The sequence below is a fragment of the Procambarus clarkii genome, chromosome 25 (genome assembly GCF_040958095.1).
Source record: "Procambarus clarkii isolate CNS0578487 chromosome 25, FALCON_Pclarkii_2.0, whole genome shotgun sequence".
Lineage (NCBI taxonomy): Eukaryota > Metazoa > Arthropoda > Malacostraca > Decapoda > Cambaridae > Procambarus > Procambarus clarkii.
This window is the reverse complement of record NC_091174.1, coordinates 18,706,703-18,725,772: the sequence shown is the minus strand read 5'-3', so window position 1 is coordinate 18,725,772 and position 19,070 is coordinate 18,706,703. Positions and strand designations below refer to the sequence as shown.

Here is a 19,070-nt window from a genome sequence, read left to right as displayed (position 1 = left end):
GATGGAATCAAATCCAAAGTCATAAAGGAACTGGCAGAACTATAACTACCACAGATATTGCTTTTGACAAAATATCTGGACCAAGGGATGGTCCCCCCTAGATTGGAAATGTGCAAATGACACCCGTATTTAAAAACAAAAAGGCAGAAAGAGCTCAGCAGAAAATTGCCGTCCGATCAGTTTGACATCACACATCTGCAAGCTCACGGAGAGAATCGTAAGGAAATGAGTTATTCGTCATCTTTCAGTGAACAATCTTGTAAAATCGGCTCAACATGGATTTGTTAAAAATCCTGCCTAACAAACCTGCTCACATTTTTGCAAACGGTAACAAGTTACTCATACAAAGCCTTTCTGGTGGATGTAGTATACATTGATTTTGCTAAAGCCTTTGATAACGTACCACATGACAGACTGGCAAGGTAATTATAGGCACATAGAATAAATGGCAGAATACTAGAATGGATAAAGTAATGGTTAAAACAAAGAAAACTAAGAGTCGTGCTAAATGGTAATGAATCTGACTGGAGAAATGTGGTGAGTGGGGGTACCACAGGGGGGTCCATTTTGGGGCCAACCCTCTGTGACATATACATCAATGACATAGATGAGAAGATTTATTTTTATTTATTTATTTATTTATTTATTTATTTATTTATTTATTTATTTATGCATATACAAGAAGGTACATTGGGATTGTGAGGATACATAATATGGTAATTACAATCTTGTAAAGTCACTAGTACGCGCACCGTTTCGGGCAGAAAACTATATCAAAGATTAAGAATCTATATCAAAGAAAGAAGATTACAAGCTATATCATCAAATTTTCAGATGACACAAAGATTTATGGTAAAGTGGGAAATGATAATGATATTGAAGCCTTACAAAAGTCTTTATGATCTCCACAAATTGTCAGAAGACTGGCAAATTATTTTTAATATTGACAAGTGCAAGACCCTGCATGTAGGGCACGATAACTCACGCCACAACTACTAAATTAATAACATTACATTACAGCAGATTGATGAAGAAAAGGACTTTGGAGTCAAAATCCACCACTCAGATGACTTTAAAATCTAGATGACTGTAAGTGTAAAGTGTGTGGGCAAAGATTTTCGAAATTATATGCACAAAATCTTTATAAAATATGTATTTTATATTTTTTTTTACTGACTAAAACGACTCGCCCGAACAGGGACTCGAACCCTGGACCCTTAGGTTAAAAGCCTAATGCTCTACCGACTGAGCTATCCGGGCTTGGAGTTTAATTAGGCGATGAGTCAAAAAATTGCACTTACTATTATTTACTCATTACCTAATTGACCTTCTTTGGACACACTCATAAACACTGTCAAGCCGTATCCTCCCCGCGATAGCAGCCTGACGATTAAATGCGACCTCAGCACACAGTATACATTTACTAAACAAAATCTACCATTCATGCCCGTGCTACCTCTTGAGTAGCTTATCCTTCGTCAATCAATCAATAATCATCGTTACGGGCTCACCATAGCCCGTGCTACATGGGCATTTCGTCCTGAGTTGCTAATTCTAAAACAACAACAAAACAAATAATCATCAAAAGGATGATTAAGCGTTTTGGGCAAGTCCTTAATCTAACAGACAATTATAAGTCGGTGTAAGCGGTAATTTGCATACAAATTTGAAGAATATTAATAGGAACATTGTAGGTGAATTTGAAGAATATTAATAGGTACATTGTAGCATAATTTAAAGAATATTAATTGGTACGAATCAAATCCAAGATCCCTAGAGCAGGTAAGCAGAGGATGGAAGGCTGGGTTGAGGATGCAGAAAACTTGAGCGGGAAACAGGGAACAAGTCGGAGAGGGAAGGTACAGCTCGGTGGCCCTGGGTTTGACTTGGCAGTGATACAGTACGGCGGTCATTTTGTCCATTTACATCCATGGGCGTCGCACAGGGGCTCAATTCCTAGGTAATTATTGGTGTTACTTCACTCTTAGGTTTTCGTTTACCGGTCTTCTGACTTCAGAGCTCTTCTTACTTCTTTCTTCTGGCATTTTCTACCAAACTTGGACTTCGCAGTAGTCTTACTTCTTGTTGACGTTGCAGAGTTGTCGTTTGAGGTTGTTGGTGAGGTGTCCAGAAGGAAATCTTCAGGTCTGTAGTTGTCTTTCTGTCGAGGAGGGGATGGCGCTCCAACTGAGACATCCTCGTCTGACGAATCGCTTGAATCAAAAACAGAATCAGTGATCCTTGGAGGTTGAGTAGTAGCAGGTCCTGCAGCCATAGTGTAAAAAGGTTCAGTGGGCGTAAACAGGTCTGTGGCGTGATGGTAGTAGATGGTTCTGAAGGACTTTGAGATTTGCTCTGTAAAAGTCCTGACCTGGACATATTCCATCTACAGAATATGGTCCAAGACCACTTCTAGGGGCAGACCACCTTAGTCTCAGGATCACCGTGCACAGGGTGGATAAGGGTCAATATAATCTTGCTTAGGTGAACCGCATCCAGGATAGCTGGTAGCCAACTATCTAATCAGAGTCGTCATCTGGAGTACCACTTTTCCTAATGGTTTCTTACAAGAGGGTGGATGACTTTGCCTGAGCCCATAGTGGGTAAGGCGGCACCGGAGGGACCCCCATGCGCATACATGATATACGCATACTCCCACTCTGGGGCCCTGTTAGGAGTTTCCACTATGAATAGTTTTTTCCATATATGCCGATGTCAAGTCACCGATCCTGACGTTTATGCAACTTGTTGTTTTGCCTTCAGCTTTAGTTCTTTTTTAATGATATACTGTACACCTCTCTCTTTGTATGCTGTGTCCCATAGAAGAAAAACGAAATACAAAAGAATTTTCCATTTTGTGTATGTTATTATTTTGTTATTATCATCTTAACTCTTGTGGGTTGTGATGAGATCTGCCATTTATGTGAATTTTAGTTTGTGTTTGATAGGGTGTTAGGTATGCTTAGGGATGCCTTCTCGCCATGCCCTGTGGCTAAGGTGATTGGTGCCCTGAAGCTACATAAACATTAACCCCCCCCCCCCCCGAAGTGGCAAGGGGAGTTAGGGGACAACAATGGAACGGCGGCAGCCTGTGCAGCTGCAGGGATGGTGGGTGGAGCTGCCGCAGATGTCGTCGAATGTGGAGACGTCAGTTCCGCGGCTGCTTCCTCCACTGTAGCTGTAGGAACGGGCATGCAGCAGTGGAAAGTGGATCTGGGAGCGCGGAAGCGTTCACAGTTTTGTCTGGGTCAGAGGCCTGGGTAGAACTCGTAACTGTAGTAGAGGTGGAGTAGACTTCCTCTGGTACAATGAAAGTCGGGAGGTCATTCGCAGCGAAGAGTAGGTTCAGAATCCTCACATATTCCTGGTAGTTGGTACATAGGTGCATTAATTGGTACAGTGTAGCAAAATTTGCGTTCAACATCACAATTATGATACAAGTTGATAGCAGTGATTACAATAATGAAGTTGTATGAGGAACAAATATTGGGGGAGTGAGTGGGTAGCACAAGATTCAGTGTGAGTTTAATGTTATATGTGCTTGTGCTATACTAGGCCTAGGAATATTCAAGTTTGGTTTTCAGCTTTATTTTTCTCACACTCTATAAAGTGAATAGTACCAAATTATTCTATCTAATTGCCCATTTCATCAGTATATGTACGGTGGTCGATATAGCTACAAAAAGTACTATATATACAGGAGGATGGGTTGTTAAGTAAACCATAAGTACCCACAGTTGTAAGTGTCTCTGGCAGCTCAGCTTGTGTGGCGATCTAGATGACGTTAAGTGTAAAGTGTGTCGGCAAAGATTTTTGAAATTTTATGCACAAAATCTTTACAGCATATGTATTATATATTTTTTCTACTGACTAAAACGACACGCCCGAACAGGGACTCGAACCCTGGACCCTTAGGTTAAAAGCCTAATGCTCTACCGACTGAGCTATCCGGGCTTGAAGAGTAACTAGGCGAAGACTCAGAAAACTGCACTTACTATTATTTACTTATTACCTAATTGACCTTCCTTGAGTAAATTAGGAAAGTGAGTCAACAGGTTTCTAAAAGTTATACTGCCGCTATGTTCAAAACTCCGCTGCAACTATTACCTCATTATTACTGAAGAGGGTGGACGGGATGACAGGAAGGATGTCGAAAGTATGCAAATTAAATTATACTACAACACAACTTCCTCGCAGTGAGAAGGATTTAGGATTTTTGTGCCCTCTGTAATCCTTTTCTGCGCTACCGCTCACAGGATGGGAAAGGGGTGCACAATAAACTAGCCGCCTCCGGGCGGTAACAATCAAAATTTAGCTTGGGTTGGCGCACATTTTGAACAGGGTGTGGATAGTGGGCCAGCCAGAGGCTTAGGGCCCGCGCAGGAATATCCCTGCAAAAAAAAAAAAAAATATTGAATAGTTGCGTTGAAGATCATTCTTCCACCTCCCCACGGCCCGCCTGGCGCCTTCAGAATGTCTGGGTGGAGAGACCACGCCAGAGCTGCGTATCCAACGTAGCCTGCAGGAGACTTGCTGCAATAATTACTGTTAAATATAAATGGATATAGTAAAGAATAATATAAGTATATGTACAACACCACTCGTGACGTTATTGGTCCCACGCTATATTGGGTCTGCACAATTAAATTGATGAGATTAGGTTGATCATGGCTTAGTTCAACACTACCCTAATAATATCGTAGCCTATATAAAGGTTAACTCAAGTAAATTAAATATAATATTGTGCAGTAAAGGCAAAGTGTAATATTTTGTCTGGTTTTTATAATTTTGTATTAAATGATTCTCTTATTTAGAGAAACATATGAATAATTTTAGTATTGGAAACCTTTTATCAACCTCTGGTATTTAATTGGAGTTTATTAATTTGTGAGTGACCTTTAGTGAGCCGGTCGGCCGAGCGGACAGCAAGCTGGCCTTGTGATCCTGAGGTCCCGGGTTCGATCCTGGGCGCCGGCAAGAAACAATGGGCAGTGTTTCTTTCACCCTATGCCCCTGTTACCTAGAAGTAAAATATGTACCTGGGTGTTAGTCAGCTGTCACGGGCTGCTTCCTGGGGGTGGAGGCCTGGTCGAGGACCGGGCCGCGGAGACACTAAAGCCCCGAAATCATCTCAAGATAACCTCAAGAAGAAGAAGATACGTGAAATTAATACCACACATTTATTGTAAAAACTTACGTGAAAGTTTAGTTTCAGCCACAGTTTCGTTGAATGTCAACTCTGCGGAAATAAAATACCACCTAGTTTCTATGGATAAAATCTACGAAATGACGCGTTAATTTTAGTGATGCGTAGTTATGCTTTGTACAGTAGTTATTTGAATTATTTATTTATTTAGCTCCAATATTACCTGTTTTAAGGCTTGGAGCAATAATAATATAATTTCCAGTAACACTATGCGTGCCCTGAGGTTGAGACTTGATAAGTTACTAGATGAATTAGCAGTCTGCTTATACTGCTAATTATTTGTTAATTATTTGACTATTGATTTGCACTGATTCTTTATTTAATTGATCCTAATTAAGATCTAGGTTCATAGTACCAAAAACATATTGGTCCTTGTATTTATGGGAACCAGTGTGGTTCTAGATTTAATGAACCACGTGCGAATTGTGGTTCATCCGTTTCGATGTAGACCATAAACTTTTGTTTTTGTTTTTATTTTCATTGGCAAGCTTAGGCATACACAGCAATGTGCTTATACCCAGTTCTATATGAAAGATTACACAGCGTAGATAAACAACTGGCGATAAGTTCATCCAATATTCCCATCTCACATGATGGTTAATCATATATGGAATCAGGGGAGAAAATACCGGCCACAATTCAAAAACAAATCAACTAAAAATCAGGAGAGAACATGAAATGTAAGACTGACCTATTAGCCTCCACTAACAAAATTTGGGTACAGCACAAGAATATTTTCCAATATTCCTGAGTGTATGAAGTAATTATAGAGCTCAAAGTACTCACCTAGTTGTGCTTACGGGGGTTCAGCTCTGGTTCTTTGGTCCCGCCTATCAACTGTCAATCAACTGATGTACAGGTTCCCGAGCCTACTGGGCTCTATCATATCTACATTTGAAACTGTGTATCGAGTCAGCCTCCACCACATCACTGCCTAATGCATTCCACCTGTTAACTACTCTAAAACTGAAAAAGTTCTTTCTAACGTCCCTATAGTGCATTTGGGCACTCAGTTTTCACCTGTGTCCCCTTGTTCGCGTACCACCCATGTTAAACAGTTTATTCTTATCTGCTATGTCAATTCCTCTGAGAATTTTGTAGGTCGTGATCATGTCTCCCCTTACTCTTCTATCTTCTAGTGTCGTGAGGTGCATTTCCCGCAGCCGTTCCTCGTAACTTATGCCTGTTAGTTCTGGGACTAGTCAAGTGCCATACCTCTGAATTTTTTCAAGCTTCGCCTTGTGCATGACAAGGTACAGGCTCCATGCTGGGGCCGCATACTCCAGGATTGGTCTTACATATGTGGTATACAGGATTCTGAATGATTGCTTACATAGGTTCCTGAAGGCAGTTCTTATGTTAGCCAGCCTCGCATACGTGTGTGTTTGTGTGTGAAGTAAAAAAAACAATAGTTAGTAAAAGTTGATTGATTGACAGTTGAGAGGCGGGCCGAAAGGGTAGAGCTCAACCCCCGGAAGCACAACTAGGTGAATACAGAGTTGTGCTTGCGGGGGTTAAGGTTTGGCTCTTCGGTCCTGCCTCTCAACTGTCAATTCTGTACAGGATTGGTGTAAACTGGTGTACAGATTCCTGAGCCTACTGGGCTCTATCATACCTACACTTGAATCTGTGTATGGAGTCAGCCTCCACCACATCACTGCTTAATGCATTCCATTTGTAAACTACTCTGACACTGAAAAATATTCTAATATCTCTGTGGCTCATTTGTGTACTAGGTTTCCACCGTGTCCCCTTGTTCGTATTCCACCCGTGCTAAAGAGTTTGTCTTTGTCCACCATGTCAGTTCTCTTGAGATTTTGTAGGTGGTTATCATGTCTCCTCCTATTCTTCTGCATTCCAGGGACGTGAGGTTCAGCTCCCGTAGCTTTTCCTCGTAGCTCATACCTCCGGGACTAGACTGGTGGCATACCTCTGAATCTTCTCTTGCCTTGTCTTGTGTTTAACTAGGTATGGACTCCAGGCTGGAGCTGCATATTCCAGGTTTGGTCTGACATAGGTGGAATACAAGGTCCTGAACGATTCCTTACACAAGTTTCTAAAGGCAGTTCTTATATTGGCTAATTTAGCATATGCCGCTGATGATATCCTTTTGATGTGGGCCTCTGGGACAGGTTCGGTGTGATATCAACCCCCAGATCTTTCTCTCTAATTGACTCTTGCAGGATTTCACCTCCCAGATGGTACCTTGTTTTCAGCCTTCTGCTCCCTGTGCCTAATTTCATTACTTTACACTTTCCTGAGTTGAACTTTAGTAGCCATTTTCTAGACCATTCCTCCAGTTTGTCCAGGTCGTCCCGTAGTCTCTGTCTATCTTCATCTGTCGTCTTGATTCTTATAATTTTTGCATCATCAGCAAACATTGAGAGGAATGAGTCTATACCTTCTGGAAGATCATATACATATATTAGAAACAGGATGGGTCCAAGAACAGAGCCCTCTGGGACTCCGCTGGTGACATCTCGCCACTCTGATGTCCCCCCCCCCCCTTCACAGTTACTTGCTGTTTCCTGTTGCATAGATACTCGCTTATCCACTGGAGCACCTTACCTTTTACTCCTGCCTGTTGCTCCAACTTTTGTAGGAGCCTTTTATGGGGTACTGTGGCAAAGGCTTTTTGACAGTCCAAGAAAATGAAGTCTGCCCACCCTTTTCTTTCTTGCTTAATTTGTGTTGCTTGACCATAGAATTCTATGAAACCTGTGAGGCACGATTTACCATCTCTGAACCCATGCTGGTGGTGTGTTAAAAAGCTATTTCCATCCAGATGCTCTACGAGCCTTTTCCTCATGATCTTCTCTATCACCTTGCATGGTATACAAGTTAGGGAAACTAGCCTGTAGTTCAGTGTCTCTTGCCTGTCACCCTTTTTCTATATTGGGACTACATTAGCAGTCTTCCAGCTTTCCAGTAGGTCTCCTGTTTCCAGTGACTTGTTATACATCATAGAGAGTGGCACACTTAGTGCTTCTGCACCTTCTTTTAGTATCCACGGTGAGATTCTTTCAGGTTCAACAGCCTTTATAACACAGTGTCAATGTGTTATTCTAGGCCTAGGAATATTTAAGTTTGGTTTTTAGTTTTAGTTTTCTCACACTATACAGTGAATAGTACCAAATTCTACTATCTAATTGCTCATCATGCTAATATATGTACGATGGTCGACACAGTTACAAAAAGTACTATATGTACTGAAGGATGGGTTGTTAAGTAAACCATAAGTACCCACAGTTGTAAGTGTCTCTGGCAGTCCAGCTTGTGTGGCGATCTAGATGACGTTAAGTGTAAAGTGTGTGAGCAAAGATTTTTTAAATTTTATTTACAAAATCTTTACAGAATATGTATTATATATTTTTTTCTACTGACTAAAACAACTCGCCCGAACAGGGACTCGAACCCTGGACCCTTAGGTTAAAAGCCTAATGCTCTACCGACTGAGCTATCCGGGCTTGGATTATAACTAGGCGATGATTCAGAAAATTGCACTTACTATTATTATTTACTCATTACCTAATTGACCTTCCTGGAGTAAATTAGCAAAGTGAGTCAATAGGTTTCTAAAAGTTATATTGCCGCTATGCTCAAAACTCCGCTGCAACTATTACCTCACTATTTCTGAAGAGGGTGGACGGGATGGCAGGATGGGATGTCGAAAGTATGCAAATGAAATTGTACTACAAAACAACCTGCTCCGCAGTAACTAGGATTTATGATTTTTGTACTCTCTGTAATCCTTTTTTGCGCTACCGCTCACAGGACGGGAAAGGGGTGCAAAATAAACTAGCCGCCTTCGGGCGGCAACAATCAAAATTTAAGTTGGGTTGGTGCACATTTTGAACATGATGTGGAATAGTTGCGTGGAACGCCACTCTTCCACCTCCCCACGGCCCGCCTGGCTCCTTGAGAATGTCTGCTTGGAGGGACCACACCTGAGCGGCGTGTCCAACTTAACCTGCAAGAGACTTGCAGCAATAATCACAGTTGCTTATAATAATCATAATATTGGTAACCTCTCATCAACCGCTGGTATTTAATTGGAATTTATTAATTTGTTAGTGACCTTTACGCGAAATTAACACCACAGATTTATTGTATAAACTTAAATGAAAGAACAGCCGTCAACTCCGTGGAAATAAAATACCACCTATTTCTATTAATAAAATATACGATAATGACGCGTTAATTTTTGTTAGGAGATCCGACATGGCGACGGGTGGGGAGACGCCCAGCGTTTCATCGTACCTGGTTGATGGGGTTCTGGGAGTTCTTCTACTCCCCAAGCCCGGCCCGAGGCCAGGCTCGAGTTGTGAGAGTTTGGTCCATCAGGCTGCTGCTTGGAGCGGCCCACAGGCCCACATATCCATCACAGCCCGGTTGGTCCGGCACTCCTTGGAGGAAACAATCTAGTTTCCTCTTGAAGATGTCCACGGTTGTTCCGGCAATATTTCTTATAGTCGCTGGTAGGATATTGAACAGTCGCGGACCTCTGATGTTTATACATTGTTCTCTGATTGTGCCTATGGCACCTCTGCTCTTCAATGGTTCTATTCTGCATTTTCTTCCATATTGTTCACTCCAGTACGTTGTTATTTTACTGTGTAGATTTGGTACTTGGCCCTCCAGTATTTTCCATGTGTATATTATTTGGTATCTCTCTCAACTCCTTTCTAGTGAGTATATTGGGAGAGCTTTAAGACGATCCCAATTATTTAGGTGCTTTATCGCATCTATGTGTGCCATATATGTTCTCTGTATTCTCTTTATTTCAGCAATCTCTACTGCTCTGTAATGGGAAAGTGAGTACTGAGCAGTACTCAATACGGGACAACATAAGTGATTTTAAGAGTACAACCATTGTGATGGGATCCCTGGATTTGAAAGTTCTCGTAATCCATCCGATCATTTTTCTGGCTGACGCAATATTTGATTGGCTATGTTCCCTAAACGTTAGGTCGTCAGACATCATTATTCCCAAATACATGCTGTTTTCTTACTATGGGCAGATTCGATTGTGTTTTGTACCCTGTATTATGTTTAAGGTCCTCATTTTTCCCGTACCTGAGTACCTGGAATTTATCACTGTTAAACATCATGTTATTTACTGTTGCCCAGTCGAAAACTTTATTAATATCTGCTTGAAGATTTTCAATGTCTTCAGCCGAGGTAATTTTCATGCTGATTTTTGTGTCATCTGCAAAGGATGACACGAAGCTGTGACTTGTATGTTTGTCTATATCTGATATGAGAATAAGGAACAGCAGTGGGGCATGGACTGTACCCTGAGGTACAGAGCTTTTAACTGCGCTTGGCCTCGATTTTATTTGATTGACTGTTACTCTTTGTGCTCTGTTCGACAGGAAATTGAGTATCCAGCGTCCTACTTTACCAGTTATACCCATTGACCTCATTTTGTGTGCTATCACTCCATGGTCACATTTGTCGAATGCTTTTGCAAAGTCTGTGTATACAACATCCGCATTCTGTTTTCCTTCTGATGCCTCGGTGATTTTGTCGTAATGATCAAGTAGCTGTGAGACACAAAATCTTCCCGTTCGAAATCCATATTGGCGTGGATTGTGGAGGTCATTTGTTTCCATGAATCTAGTGACCTGACTCCTGATCACTCTCTCAAAACTTTTATTATGTGGGACGTTAGTGCAACTAGTCTATAATTCTTTGCCAATTCTTTGCTCCCTCCCTTGTGTAGAGGAGCTACGTCTGCTGCTTTCAGCGCATCTGGTATCTCCCCCATTTCCAAGCTCTTCCTCCACAATATATTCTTTCTCCACACTATAGCCTGTGCTACTGGCACTTTGCATTTCTTTATGAATATTGAATTCCATGAGTCTGGACCCGGGGCTGAGTGCATGGGCATATTGTCAATTTCTCTTTCAAAATCTGTCACGCTCGTGTTGATATCAGTTATATTTACAGGGGTTTGGATATCACGCATAAAGAAGTTGTCCGGATCTTCCACTTTCATGCTGTTTATCGGAGTGCTAAACATGTCCTCATATTGCTTGTTCAGGATTTCACTAATTTCTTTGTCATCCTCAGTGTATGACCCTTCACTAATACGAATAGGTCCAATACTGGCAGTGGTTTTTGCTTTTGATTTAGCATATGTGAAAATATATTTTAGGTTTTTCTTTATTTCTTTAATTACTTTCTGTTCCAGTTGCCTTTCTTCAGTCTTATATACTTTTTTTTTTTACATGCAAGCATGCAAGTGAAATACAATAAATACAAGAAAATAACATAGGAAACAAAACAAACAAAACAAGTAACCACCGGCCAGAAGGACCAGCAGCACAGGACAACAATTAACAAAACTGGATAAACGCATGAGAAACACAGCATACATCAAGACACAAAATATACAATAATAACAAACATGCAATCAAGAAAACAAAACAGAGTAACATATAAAACAAGCAAACAAGCACCGGCCGGAAGGACCGAGAACAAAACACATCATAAGGGACAAAATGAAATAGAACAAGAAAGCGCACAGCACACAACATGCCAGAAATAAAAACAAAAGAAAAACAAAATAAAAACAAAAAAGCAACACAACATAGCAATGCATAAGTAGAACACACAGGGCAAAGTAACAACACAAAAGCAAATACAGGAATAAAAACACTCGCCAAAACACCGGCCCCGCAACAAATAAGGGAGAGGCACGGGCACATAATACATTAGGGCAAACAAAATGACATAGGGGCACACAACACTACAGGTAGCAAAAAAAAAAAACATGATATCAGCTGACATATTTGCCTGGGAACAAGCCCCGGGGGAACCACACAATGAACGCTTCCCAATGCAGCCACTCCGAGGGTCTTTACCACCCACCGGGGACGCCTTTTCATCCGGAACCCTGGCAACAAACACCCGCAAACAGGGAACCCAGATGGTATCACTCCGGAGGCGAGTAACCGCCACTCTACACCACACGCCGGGAACCTGCCCATCATGAAAGTCCTCCAGCCTTTCAGACAGCATGAACTCGGCAATCGCGGCCTCCAGGTTCCCAAGTCGCATTCTCACAGGAGGGGGCCGGACATAGGGCACTACCACAGGGGCACCAGCAGCCATGGGCACACCACCAGACGACTGCAGGGAACCAGGGCGGCGCGCATCCTTACATAAAGTCACTACCAGGCCACGCCCAGCACCAGCATCCGCACTATCCCTGGCAACGGAAGCCACCACACCCCACTGCGGAGAGTCCCCTGGCGGGGAAGGAACAGAAGGCACACCCGAGACACGGGCATCAGCACCAGCAGGCACATGAACCTCCGCCGCCACCAACCGCGGAGACATCGACGCATCCGGATCCACACCGTCAACACCCGAAGACCCACAGTCACTGAATTCCCCAACATCGGCCCAGGCCGAAGACGAATGCCAGGAATGTTTGGGCTCCGGCCGGATATCGTCAGAACCGGAAGCTGACCTAGAAACACGGGCACCACCAGCCGGACGAACCGACGCCCGACGAAGAACTGCAGCAGCCTCTGCCACAGGGGGAACCGGGCCACACACAGCAGGATGCTCCGCAGCCACCCCATCACCCAGCACATCTGGGACCCGAGGCGAGGGCACAGGGCCAGGCGCAGCAGCCGAAGACGAGGGAGAAAACGGCGACGCCCCACATCGGAACATCGGGCGACGCAGAGGGAGCCGCATCAGCGAACCGGACGCTCACCCCCTCATCCCCGGAGGCCTCCTCGAGAGGGAGCGGCAGCAAATCCTCTTCAAGGAATAAATTTACGGGAGCAAGCGGATCAGCAATGCACCCGGCAGCCTGATGCCCCAACATGCCACACCGGAAACAACTACGGATTTGCCGGGCATAAAACACCCGCACGTAGTACCCTTAAAGTCGGACAGAGGATGGAATGTCCGAGGGTACAAATGTTGGTCTTCACACCCGAATATTTCCCAGAAGACAGCGAGTGCATCCGCACATTGACGGCGGGGCCATACCTCTGGAAGAAACGCCAGAGGGTCTCAGGAAACTCCATGGGAGCACCATGGACACTCACATGTCACTGCACCGCTTCGGTCCGAAATCGCCACAGACCCGTTGCCGCCCCGCAGCTGCAAAGTACGCCCCTCGTACCGTCGGAGAAAATCACGGTACACTGCCTCTCCCACAAACTTCATGACCACATGGTAAGCAGTGACCAGCTCAACACCGTAGACGTCCATGACCGGGACCTTGAGCATGTTAAGATAACCTCAAGATGTCACACATGACCAACTCCACGAGAGGATATCCCGCACGGCCAGTAAACTCCAAACCTATGGAGTTCACCCTCACAACAGGGAGAAGATGGCTGCCCATCGCAACAGCGCCACGTCCACCTGCTTCAGTCTCTGTTCGATTTCTTTAATCTCCCTGTTTAAATTATTCCTTCTTTGTATGGAAAGTCGTGTCTGCTTAAGCATTTCCGTTAATTTCTTCCTTCTTTTGAAATGTCGTCAGCGTTCTCTTTCTACATTGGGCCTCTTTCTAGCTTTCCTCAAAGGAACATGTTTCAGACAGACTTCATATGCTTCAGAAGTCAGTTTTTCTATTCCTTGTGTAGGATTTTTATTTCTTAGAACATTTTCCCATTGAATGTTTGTAAGTTCCCTGTTTATTTTCTCCCAGTCTATCTTTTATTATTAAAATTGAATTTATTAAATAACCCTTCTCGCTTGTTTTTTCTCTTAGGCCTACTACCGTTATTAATGTTAGTTTACACTTCAATGAGCTTGTGGTCTGAGTACGTAGTGTCTGAGACCGTAATGTCTCTGACTAGCTCATCGTTGTTCGTGAATATCAGGTTCAGCGTGTTTTCATTCATAGTTGGTTCTGTAATCTGCTGACTGAGCGAGAATTTGTCACAGAATCTCAGTAGTTTTCTGACCTGTGGTTGGTTATTTCCAGGTTGACTTCCTGCTATAATTTTATTGTTTACTATTCTCCATTTTAAACTGGGTAGAATGAAGACTCCAAGGAAGATAATATCTGGTACTGGGTTTGCTAGGTTATCAAGGATATTCTCTATTTTGTGGATCTGTTCAGTGAATTCCTCGACTGTTGAATCTGGTGGTTTTTATATTAAAATAATAATTAGATTTATATTTTCTACCTTGGTTCCAAGTACCTCTACCACCTCATTGGACAAGTTCAGGAGCTCTGTGCATGCCAGTTCCTCTTTAATATACAGACCTACTCCTCTACTTGACCTAATTACTCTGTCACATCTATATAGATTATAATTTGGGATCCAGATTTCACCATCCATGTGGTCTTTTGTGTGGGTTTCTGTAAATGCACCAAATATTGAGTTCGATTCTATTAGAAGGCCATTTATGAACTTAACTTTATTTCTTGATTTTGGTATTAGACCTTTTATGTTTGCAAATATGAATGATTTCCCATATTGCGTGTCACTTCTTGTGGGCTTTGATAGTTCTCCCCCTCTTCACTCAGGTCTAGAGTGTGTTGTTTTGTTAGTGGTTCGTCCAGTTTTGGTAGTAGTGCGGGTGTTGTGTGCTGTAGTACCTGTGTACTTGTTGGTAATTTGAATTCCAGTCTTGTGGGTGTGTCCCTTCCCCTCTGTAATCCTGCAGTGGTTTCATCTGATTGTTCCTCTCTCTTATATGTTCTACTGTGTTTCTGTCTTTCTCCAAAAAATTTCCAGTAATATCATATTGATCTTCCCATCAATTACGCTGTGTACCTCTCACGTGAAATTCCAGACACTGAAGATTGTAAAAAATGTTGTCCATAATTGAAAATATACATAATTTAGGGTAGAAGTATCCGCACTCCGGTTCAAAACGGCATGTACCCCTCGCCAATATGTTCCTGCATTTACGAGGATGCAGAAAAGTGTATTTTGCACCTAATTTCTCATATTTGCATATTCCTTGTGCATAAAATTTGCAAATATTTTCAGTTTTTACTTTCTTCAGGGTGTGTATACCTGTAACTGTCTTGTCTACCTCTTTATTGGAGCCATCTCCATCGCCTGGAAACCTTGACAATGTTTTGGAACTTAGAGACTTGCAGGCACCAGGGACACACTCAGATATAGATGGATCCCCGTGCGTTGAGGAGGATCAAGAAGGCGCCTTCCTGGACAGCAGGCATCACAGTAAAGCGAACAAACGAGAGGCGGACCACCACCACTACCACGAGGTAAACAATGGTCAACCCGGCCCCACATGGTCTGATGACAAACCTCCACTAAACCAAGGTAGGCCAAATTCTTCTGCCTTGAAAACTTTTATAATTTCATTTGCTGACCACGCTACTATGAATAGGAGTGTTTTCACAACGCCAGAAAAAGTATAATTTTCCATGACATTCCTAAAATTAAGGAATGATTAAGGCGCACGATAGAATGATTCGATAAAGATTAGAATGATTCCTAAAGATTAAGGCGCACGATATCAGACCAAACAAGCAAAAGAACTTTATCGCTGTTGACTACAATCCCGACAAGGAACTAGAGCTCTCTGCCGTTACTAAGATCCAGGGTTCATAGTATCTTAGGGATCTTAGCAACGTTCTTGATCCGGGGATCAAGTATGTTGCTATGAACCTTTAGATGATAGATTAAATAAATGTATCGTAAAACATGGCTTCGACATTAGCGAGGAAGACATCAAAGAGCATTTTTTTTTTAATACATTAGGTATATCTGCATTAGTGCAACTACCCTAGACTATATGAAGTGGAGTACAGTGTGTCAAAAAAGCTAACTAGGTGATGCTAAGAAATCCCCATCACACAGGATGGTTAGTCATACAGAGGCATGTGATAAGCGGTCTGCACTGGCAGACTTCGGATGCATTTTGAGGATATCATCAACACAAGATTGAATAAGGTAGCAGTGGTAATACAAGTCCCCATCTCGCAGGATGGTTAGTCATACAGAGCCATGTGTTTAATAGCCTGCACTGGCAAATTTTGGGTATACTGTGAGGATATCTTCAAGAATACGAGAGTGAATAAAGTAATTGCAAAGCTCCAGGTACCTCATGCCAACTGGTCTGAAAGGTCTAATAACTGGGCATTCAGTGATGTAGTGCGGGAGATCGTGCCGTAGTTCCTGCTCACAGAGTCTGCAACTGGAGTGCTCAGGATTGGGAGACCCGTCACCTGCAGCCACCTGCCACAGGTAACGGTAACCCAACCTGATCCTTGCAACCACTGTGTCGCACAGTCTAGTGGACGTTTTGTGCTGTCCATAGATGTAGGTTTCACATCTGAACAAATCATAGCTTTTTATACTAGTACTTTCAGGTCGTTGGGAGTCAGTAAGTTCTTTCCTATCAGATCTGAATGTTTGGACCAATACAGTTTTGACAGCAGAGATGGGGATACCTAGATCTAATTCAACTTCAGATTTGTTACACGCTAATTTGGCTGCAATGTCTGTCTCATTATGATGGGTTATATTTATGTGTGAAGGTATCCATACAAAGGAGATTCGAGACCCTTTACTCTGTGCATCAATTTGGTCATTTATAATTGGGAGTATGAGGTTCTTGCTGTCGATCTTCCAAGAGAAGTTTTCGATTGCTTGAAGAGCAGACTTTGAATCAGATAATATTATTCCTCCTCCAATGTTTTTTAATGTACTGGTTGCTAAATGTAATTAGCATTACATTTAATTAATTAATTATATTAGCATTGAATTAATTAAATTAGCAAATGCTAATTAATTAATTAGCATTACTGCTAGTTATGCTTGTGTGGAGGTCAGCCAGTTGTTTAACCTGACACTGACAGTCTTTGTGCAAATATTACTTCTATAAAACCTACATGCCGCTGCAGTCCGTCCAGTAGAGGATTGGACTGAGCCGTCGGTGTAGACACAGTGCTCGTGAGATCTTAAACTCTCGACGGAGGAGGCAATTGTTTCAAGAGTGACAGCTTTGAGAAGAGCAAGATTCTCATTGTCTTTCTTGGTGACAGGTGTGTATGATACTTGAATGGTGGGGTACAGATAAAGAGGAATATCAGAGACAGGTAGATTGCACTTAAAAGGAATGTTAAGTTTAATGAGATTGTAAGCATTGTTGCTCAGCCAATTATCATAAAAGGAGTGAGTTGGTATATCAGCACCAGTCAAAAGGGTGTTAACAGCACTAAATAATTTGTCTCTGAGCAATGCAGGAGATGTTGGGTCTCTCATGACTTTAAGGCAAAAGGTAGTGTTGACTTGCATGATTCTCTCTAGTATGGTTGGAAGCTTCAGTTCTTCCCTCATGTTGATGATTCTTGTGCATCTTGGGGCACCAAGAATTATCCTCATGGCCTCATTCTGTACTACTTCAAGTTTGTCCAACACAGAGGAGGGGAAATTAATTAAGTGCAGAGCATTATAATCAACGAGAGATCTAACGAACATCATATAGAATAGTCTGGCATATTTAATATTGATACCAATATTCTTACCAGTAAGTGTTCTCAATGGTTTTAATCTTTCTTTTAACCTACGGAGTAGATCATTTACAATGTCACTGTTAATACCAACTCCAAGGTATTTATGCTGCCTACATGTTTCAATGTTCTGGTTGTTGACCTTGAAAGCTATGGGGACATGAGTTTTCTCTTGGGGATGGAGAACTCTGGATTTAGTTATAGAGATAACAAGACCACATTCAATGCTTTTAGCAGCGAATGAATTAAGTAGAACTTGCAGTCTAGTTTGGGAATTTGCAACAATGCATATATCATCGGCATAACAAATGACGGCTTCGTCAGGTAGTGTGGGAATATCAATTGTTAATTTGTGCATCAGAACATTGAACAGTGTGGGACTTAGCACTCCACCCTGGGGTGTACCCAACTCAAAGGGTGCACAGAGTTTACTTTTGACCCCCTTGAAAAGGACTGAGGCGGTTCTGTTACTCAGGTACCCCCTAAGCCATGTCAACAGTCTTCCCTTAACTCCAAAAGAGGCTAGCTGTTCTAAGATTATTTCTCTGTTTGCTGTATCAAAAGTAGTTTGGAGATCAATAAATGCCGCCTGAGAGTTTGGTCCCTCTCTGATAAAATACTCAGCAAAGCAAGTTTGTGTGCTTCTTCCAGGAAGGAAACCATACAGGTTAGGGGCAAGGTGGGGCTTGATTTGAAACATTAGACTGTCGAGAATAATTCTCTCAAGAACTTTGCACATGCACGACGTCAGAGAAATAGGTCTAAATTTTTGTGAATTAGGCTTGGGTATGGGTATTATGAGTCCCTGTGTCCAGCGGTCAGGTAAAACACCCTGCCTTAGACTTTGATTAAACAATTCAAGCAAAGGGCTATTTGGCACCTCAGCAAGTACTCTCATGGTGTTGTATGTGATGCCATCCTCTCCAGGAGAGGTAGCCTTACCTTTCTTGAGTGCATTTTTAATTTCAAAGGGGGTTATGCCATAGTTATCATCAGGCCCTATTTCACTACAGGCAATTTCAATATTGAAGTTACGATTTATTTTGGTGATAGCCAGATAGTTTTGCACATCTAGGGGCAGGCTGCTTATACTAGCAGTGCTTGCATATTGCTGAAGCAGCATGTCGGCATAGTCTACAGGTGAATGGTGATCAAGTTGACTGCTAGGACGAGAAATCTTTTTAATTTTATTCCACATTTGGGATGAGGATGTTGCATGATTGATGCCTTGCAGAAACTGTTCCCAGTGCTGGTTATACACCTGTTCCTTTAGCTCTCTGAACTCTCGGCTGGCTTTAAGAAATATGTTGAGGGTGTCAGCTGTTTTATACTGCTCAGCTAGAAATAAAACTCTGTCATGCAGGGGCTTAAGGCGTGAGTCAGTGAACC

General features: G+C 42.4%; 3 non-coding genes across 3 annotated transcripts; all 3 read right to left on the bottom strand.

The window, feature by feature from the left end:
* Positions 1 to 1,187: 1,187 nt before the first annotated feature.
* On the bottom strand, positions 1,188 to 1,260 carry TRNAK-UUU (transfer RNA lysine (anticodon UUU)). Its single transcript has one exon. It is a non-coding gene; the product is annotated as a tRNA-Lys (tRNA).
* A 2,621-nt stretch (positions 1,261 to 3,881) lies between these two features.
* Positions 3,882 to 3,954, bottom strand: TRNAK-UUU (transfer RNA lysine (anticodon UUU)). The gene has a single exon. It is a non-coding gene; the product is annotated as a tRNA-Lys (tRNA).
* Positions 3,955 to 8,600: 4,646 nt separating this feature from the next.
* Positions 8,601 to 8,673, bottom strand: TRNAK-UUU (transfer RNA lysine (anticodon UUU)). The gene has a single exon. It is a non-coding gene; the product is annotated as a tRNA-Lys (tRNA).
* Between the last annotated feature and the right edge of the window lie 10,397 nt (positions 8,674 to 19,070).